The sequence below is a fragment of the Haemaphysalis longicornis genome, unplaced genomic scaffold (assembly GCF_048455015.1).
Source record: "Haemaphysalis longicornis isolate Haplotype H1 unplaced genomic scaffold, Haemaphysalis longicornis Haplotype H1 scaffold_4, whole genome shotgun sequence".
In the NCBI taxonomy this organism is placed as follows: domain Eukaryota; kingdom Metazoa; phylum Arthropoda; class Arachnida; order Ixodida; family Ixodidae; genus Haemaphysalis; species Haemaphysalis longicornis.
This window is the reverse complement of record NW_027526361.1, coordinates 105,172,392-105,180,134: the sequence shown is the minus strand read 5'-3', so window position 1 is coordinate 105,180,134 and position 7,743 is coordinate 105,172,392. Positions and strand designations below refer to the sequence as shown.

Below are 7,743 nucleotides of genomic sequence, written 5' to 3'. Positions count from 1 at the left end.
CCGATGAGTCATTGTTTCCAGCAGCCGCAGATGGCGGATGCGGTGGACACGCGGGAACCAAGTTCAGACTGGCCAGCATTCGGTGGCCGCTTGCACAGCACATTGTGAATTAAAAAAAAAAACTTTGGAAATATTGCTTTGGGACCTTCAGCTCACAGATAGTGTGAATGGGGAAGGCACTAGCTTTGTTCAACAACTTTTCCTCGACGATGAATAACACTATCACGTCTCAAATTTTCAGAATTTTTCAGAAAAAAAGTAGCTCTTCCCTGCCACCTTGCTACATTCATGTGCAAATGAGACACCTTTAAAGAACATATTTATACCGGCATCTTGTGGCTTGCACCTGGAGAAGGATGGTCAGGTGCACTTGCCGGGAGGACATTCGGAGGAGGAGGTGCAGGCTCATCAAGATCGGGGGAGTGGTTTTCCTGCAAAATGACATGCAGACTCCCCTATCAGCGCTTACTTGTGAAGGAGCGTTGCTTCACCAAATGCTTACGCTAAGGTGTTCGCCGTTCACCATGAGCTAAATCATTTGCGTAATGTCCGTAGACCACAGCTTATCAATACACGTCTAAACAGAGAGCAGGAATAAAGGATTCGCGGGAGACCATAACGAAGATGTCGATTTTTTTACGCTCCATAGCCAGTCGAACCATATTAGTCATGCCGTCGCGTCATAGATCGAAGCCTACAGTTATGCACAGTGATTAGTCAGCCAGCAACCTTGAAGCGAAACACTCGCTTTTAACTGGTCAGTCGCAAAAGAAAGTTTGGAGATCCCAACCAACATCTATATCAAGAGTTACCACGTCAGCGATGTCATCTAGTGTACGCTGTTGTTGAGGCGTTGTTGAGTCAATCAACAGCCGGGTGTCGGCCGTTTCCGGTATCGACAGTGTAGCGCCATTAACCCATTCCGTGCTAGATTGGACTTATCTGAATTCAAACTGTGCGCCAACTATGCTTCTAAGCGCAGTAGCGGTTGGCTGACAATGTGAAGCTGAGAAGCATGGCCAGGGTTGGGCCAGAGTGTCGCACTTTCCGGAACTTTTCTTGGCGGCAACTGGCTGCTGCCAGTAATTACAGGATTCCCTGATTACTCCCGGCGACTACAGCGAACTGGGCATTTTGTAACACTGCGATTTCATGTTTCCTTTTTTTTACTTTTCCAGAGATCTGTTGGGATTTCTATCCATCAAAGCGCATGACTGCAAACCGTTATATCTTGCTTACGTGCTTTCATCCCAACAACGCCGACATTGGGTAGGTAAAAAAAGGCATCTGGAATCCTATTGGAACTTTTATTTGTCTTTCAACAACATAGTAACCATAAAACATGTGGAAATTTCTCCTGGTGTTCTGCATGGAATGGAAAGCACATATCTGCTTCATGGCAAGATGACCAAGAGTCACGATTGGAACTTGCAGACGACTGAGAGGAACGCGTCGCAGACTCACTGGTACACGGCAGCGCACTTGTTGCACACGCGTTCGGTCCCAGCGGCCTACTGGTGACCCCAGACTCTCCACAGGCGGACAATGATGTCATGATCGTAGAGGCACTTGGTAGACTCCGCAATGAATACAAACATTTACAGGCATTCCCCAACTTAAGCTGCTATTCCCCTCTTTTCCTCGGGTCATTTCCCCCCGGCCACTACAGGATGTACCAAGGTTTAATGTATTTCGCTTTTTGCGGTAAGAACTCGCGCTTACAGTTTGAACTAATGCCGGAAAATACGGCATCACGCTTATAGCAATCAATGGCATGTCCTCCACCTCCCGACTACCTAACTTCCTCTCCTTTCTGGCAGCCAATGAGCCTTTGAGGGTCGCGCCTCCTCGCGTAGTGCAGGACGAGCAGCCTAAGAACGTTTCAATTTACATTAACAGGCACAAACGGTGGATGCAAATAACAGAGACAGCGTGGAGCATGCCCTGTGTTCATGACAAGATTCTTCTGTGCGGCGCCTCTGAGGAACAGGGATGAAGCTGGCACGATCCTTTAACCTTCACGCACAAGATGTATAATGTCACAATAGACCTAGTTCCTTCATTCAAATACCTTGATGTCACTTTGTCAAATGATCTCTAATGGAAGGTTCACGTAAACAACATTATCGCCTCCGCCAATCAAACGCTTCGTTTTCTCAAACGTCATCTCTGCCATGCCCCATCACATATCAAGCAACTCGCGTGCAAATCCCTTATTCTTTCTCAACTTCAATACGCGTGCCCTATCTGGAACCCACACCAAATATATCTTGTCAACTCATCTGAAGCTGTTCAAAACCGCACCACCTACGAAATCAGCATTTCATCCTTAAAAGCACAATCATACTGGACCCGTCGCATCGCCACCCTTTCTCTTTTTCATAGATTCCTGTATTGTTCACTCAACTCCGCACCTTACATCTCCCTACGGACGTACATATCTCATTGCACCGGTCAAGTATCAGGTCACCGCATCCGGACCACCACCTTCGCTGCCTTCCTCTTTCCACGCGCTGCTAATCACTCGAACGGCCTTCCCCTCCATATCGCCGCCATCACCAGCCACCACTCATTCACTGCCGAAGTAACGACTCATTTGTCCCGCTAATTGGTGTCTTGTGGCTACAAAGTCTGTTTCCTGTGCTCACACCACCCCTTACATAATGCCCCTATTTAACCGGTCTTTAAGGAAAATATAATAAAATAATGGCCGAATATGCATTACGTGGGGGGACGAGTTGAAAGCCTACAAAACATACACTATTACAAAAAGATGCAAAAAGAAAGACAAATGGTGGCTCTTTAGGAATGTGTGCAAGGAGACGTACACGGAGGGAAAGGGGGGGAGGGGGTAAAATTTGTCGCCTAATTTAGGGGGGTGTCCGATACCCCGGGCCACCATCTGGGTACATCACTGGCAAGAGACCAATTGCTTCCCTAAACACGTACGCTAAAATATTCACCCTCAAGTGAATTACGTGAAGTCAGGCAAACCGATCAGCGGCAGACCAATCAGCGTTAAGCTCGTCACGCCAACCTACAGACCAATCCAAATCGACTTTGATTTATGGGGTGACAGCATGACTAGTGTGGTTTGGCTGGCCATTGAGCGTAACGCATTAGACAAATAATTCGGGCATTCCTCCTCCCCCAGTTCAATCGTGTACAGTTAGACTGTGGGCTACATAGACGGTTTCTCCGACAGTGAACTGGTGAAGTTTCAGCACCAAGACCACGACCGCTGCAGGAATGGATGGACTACCTTAAAAATGCTTCACGTAAAAATTACGGCACGTCTATACCTGTTTTGCAATGGCCATCCTCGAATGGAGGGCGCTAAATATGCGAAGTCGGGTCTCGGTACCCACAGCCGCTGGCGTAGCGTATGCTACCCGCGTTGCTAAATAGCAGGGTGACGAAGCGGTCCCACTACGACCCGCGCAGTACACGGTCGGCGTACCTGCGCATGCTCGCAGCCGGTCCCGCATCGGCTTCGAATGCGCAATGGCGCCAGTCTGCTACCGGGTGCCGTACCGGTGCCGATTACGCGCCGCTACAACTCTTTAATCTCAGACTTTTACCGCTATTTGTCGTATTAAGATACCCACGGTAATATGTGGCAGTAGCCATTTTGTTTCCCACAGTAGTTATTCTGGTTTATCTACATGTCTGACAACAAAAACTTATAACACCTGCGCTAGTAGTGCGACGACATTCCTAACAGTAAGATACTTTGCAAAACGCTTCCTTTTATTACTTAGTATAGAATGTGGTAATTTTCAGGAACCTAGGTAGCATTAGTGCCAAAACGATGAAACATCGTTTTTTTTTTTTTAAGAAGAAGAAACGAATGCAATCAGGCCTCACATTGGACTTCTTGATGGGCCTACGGGAGAGAGATTTCACACTCCTTGATAGCTGCGGCGCCCCACGGGAAACGGTCTGCTGTTGGGACGTTGGCTGCGTAACAAAAAGAAAAGTGATGCTTATCAGAAATGCGCAACTAGGTACGCGTGGGGCATCTGAACAAGAAGTTACAACATAGCGTTTCTTGGTACAGTTCACTGGTCGGTTGCGTTTGGCAGGCAAATCTTGGCTGTCAAACAGGTGGGACCTCGCAAAATACCGCAAAATAGGACACAGGAACGCTGCGGCGTAAAATGGATGAACACTTGAGGGGAAACGTTTTAGGCTCACTTTTTGCTGAAGCCCAAGCGTAAGCGTAAATTTACTGAGCCTTTAACTTTCGCGACGCTTTGACCCATTCAAAAAGGCGAACATAGATCAGTATTCTAAAGAAGAAAATAGTTGGTAAAGCGCTCGTCCTGTGATCCTTTAGTTTGCGTCGCGTTTTTTTCAGTGTCGCGCTTTTTGAGGGTTGCGACATGTAGTGGGTAAAGACGGGAATCGATGACACGGCGCAAGCAATTTCGCGTACAACCGGAGGCAGGGACCCAACTTCTTTCACGTCCATGTCGTGAACCCTGGAAACCTCTATTAGCAGGGCTCGACGGAGCCACAAATTTTGTACAAGCTAGCCTGAACTTGATTTCTCATGCGACCTCTTTTCGCGGGCATTCGTTGCTATGGTTCGGGTAAATCCAAGCAGTCCGGGCTTACCCGTATTTCCCTGCGAGTTGGGGAACTGCTGATCCCAGGTGCAGCGTTTGAATGCAACGACGGGGTGAGTGTTGTCGAGCTGCGTTTGGCTTGGTAGGCGTCCTGCACGGCGAAATGGAGTCTGTGGGAAGTAGCTTGCATATCAAACAGATTCCGAATTACATATCACAGTTATATTCCGTATATATCGACGCTGGTTGGGGTCACAAACGCAGTTCATTTGCTGTTCTCTGTACTGCAATAATGATGGCGCTATTATGCGGATGTGTTCCTTTAAATGAGCACAGTTGGAAGCGCAATTATTAAAGCGAGAGCTTTCTTAGTGGGACCGATCCAGTCAAAAACTAATGCACTTCCCCATAGAACAGTTGGTCGCTTCAAAAGCTCTGATAAAGCACACGGCGAGTGCGTGTAACCGGGCTGCCATTATGTCAAAATGGTTGCTTGAAAATCGCGAAAAATGAGCCGTTCTAGACAAGGCAATACGCATAAAACGCATCGACCACCAGGAAGGAATGCAATAGTATACCTTCATCTCCTAAACCACGCATCAATATGAATTTAGATCATTCGTGGATGCGTTTACTTAGTGCGCGAAAAATCGTGCACGGGTTCATTCTTTCTTTGCGATTTGGGTCTTTGAAAGTTTGAATATCGATTGTACGCACTTTCAGCCGAGGCTGTAAGCTTTTTTAGCAAAGGTTTTGACGCACTCTTGACGCAGTTTTGGTGAGCGAAAGCTTTCGCGATTCTTTAAACGTTTTTTGGAGCGGGGACGGTAATTTTTAAACATGAATGCCCAAGTTCAATTATCATGCCAAATACGTTTTGTCGCTTTGAAAATATTCCAGAAACAAAACCAGTGGTGAAATACTATTGTAAACACGTGATGTGTAATAAAGACAAAGTTCAAGTATCATGCAAAAGAAGTTGTGACGCTTTGAAAATAGAGGAGAAACGAACCCGTAGTAACAGACAATAGCAAACACGTGATATTAAAGAATTTGTCTCTCTTGGGCTACTTAAACACGAAACTTTTCGTCTGTGTCTCGATCCAGTCGCCCGGCCGAAAGTTCAAAATTCTTGAACAAGGAGTTTATATAAGCATAACATTTCTGAACTAGTCAATCTGGTACCATATTTTACGCTTGTCAGCATTGTTCAGCGGTGAGAATAGTCTTATTTGAGGCAAAGCATCGATTCATTGGTGGTACGAGCAGTTTTCTTTCATTAAAACGCCGGCGTAACTATTGCGACAGCAAACAAAAATAACGCGATAACACAATATTTTAACAAGAAAATACGAAAGGTCTCGTTGAAAATTTTTTTTAACTTTTGGCCTGGAGGCCGAATCCAGGCAACGACAGACAGGTACGGCCAGGCAGAACAAAATTTCGGCGTTTAAGTAGCCTTCGTCTTTAGAAAGATACAGATGTCAAAAGTGTTAACAATAAAGCGGGCGCCAGCTTATGTATACAGTCATGTACAAGTGAAATGCGGACCAGAACACGCAAAATCGAAAAGTGCTGCTTTTTTATATGAAGTAACGGCATGCTCTTGGTTAGTGTCACTAGATAAGATACAAAGAACCGTCACCGAGGCACGCCAGTGAGCAGCAGCGGCCATTTTGTTGTTTATCAGTGTTATCAGATTACCGATTCTGCGCCATCACCGTTTACTTTGACTTTGCAAACAACACTGCCGAAGACGCAGCAACACGGCATCTTCGGCCACACTTCTGCAGCTGAAAGGCTGTGACACGCGTTATCTTTGATTCGCATTCGGAACGACGCCAGTCGCGTGCAGCCGCAGAGAAGGGAGGACGAGCTGAGACTACCACAGTTTACCGACAGAAAACGCATAAACAACAAAATGGCGGCGCCCGCCACCATTTTGTTGTTTATCCGCGAAGCCCTCCCCAACACTGTTCCCTCTATGCAACACCTCAGCTGTGCGAAAAAGCCAGGCTCAAGGGTGGCTTGTAGTGTTTCTGTGGTCGGCAGTGGATGCAAGAGCAAAGTTTCTGGCAATATGAAACGGGCCAACATATCTCATCTTGGAGTCCCTGTCATTACTACAAGCCCAAATGCAATCCTCCACACGCTTATGCTTCAAAGCTACTGCTGCAGCTAAACTTGGCCGCAAGGGTAGCTTGTATGCTACTGAGTGACGATTTCACCTGCGGGTAGTCAAGAGTAACCCTGTAAAAAATACTTCCACTTACCGATGGCCTTTTCCCGCGCTTGCCTGAGACAGACTTCTTCCTGATTCGCTTTGCCGGAGGTGTGTGAATTGGCTGAGCCTCCTGTTGCGGCGATAGCTGTCCGCAAAGAAAGCGATGAATAATGCACGTCAACGAATATAATTTCTCTTTCAACCTAACAGCTTGGTAGGGACACACGCATGTGGTCTTTGGCTTCGTCGATGACAAGCCGCGTGTTCTGTAACTGACGCCATAACCAGCACTACGACTGTTGTAACATAACGTGCTTTTTACGTTGTAGCCTTGAGTGGCGTATAAATACGTCAGACTTTGGCTAGACAGATCTCCCTCACAAATGAAGATTTTCCGCTCTAAATACTACGCTGTGGTTGAAATTTTTAGGTGAGAGATAACATGCAACCATAGCACACTAGATGGGACTGTTGCCGAAATCATGTTCCCTTGTCGGCCTTTCCCATCAATAAGCCAGGGAGCCAAGTAGCCCCTTTCAATAACAGTTGAAACTTTCATTTACGGATGAACACATTGTTTTTTTTACGTTTCCAACGATGTGATATGGTCACGAAACGCGAACTAACATAAAATACAAGTACGGTCCAGAATGCAACGCCGAAGACGAGTGAATTCGTACAATTTTTTGTCCATCAAGGCAGTGGACAAGAACACGGGGACGTTTCTGTGGGAGCTCGGACATGACGACGATCAGAAAAATGGCCCATTATGCGAAAAAGCAGGCGTCCGGTGTAAAGTTTTGGTGTCAGAAAGGGGACAACGGGTGCTTGAGAAGCGTTCCAAAGCACAAGCCGTTCCAAGGACGAGGCACTCCATGGCGCGAGCCTGAACTGGACCGTAGTGAGACACGGCCATCCACGCCATTACACTGCAGAAGAAAGGCGCGG

The 7,743-nt window shown here is 46.8% G+C and overlaps 1 long non-coding RNA gene across 1 annotated transcript; it reads right to left on the bottom strand.

Annotated features, from left to right (window-relative positions):
* Nucleotides 1-292: 292 nt before the first annotated feature.
* Nucleotides 293-6,941, bottom strand: LOC144180474 (uncharacterized). The gene is made up of 4 exons (XR_013324428.1): nt 6,845-6,941; nt 4,621-4,722; nt 3,868-3,960; nt 293-431 (listed from the first exon to the last, which is right to left on the bottom strand). It is a non-coding gene; the product is annotated as an uncharacterized LOC144180474 (long non-coding RNA).
* Between the last annotated feature and the right edge of the window lie 802 nt (nt 6,942-7,743).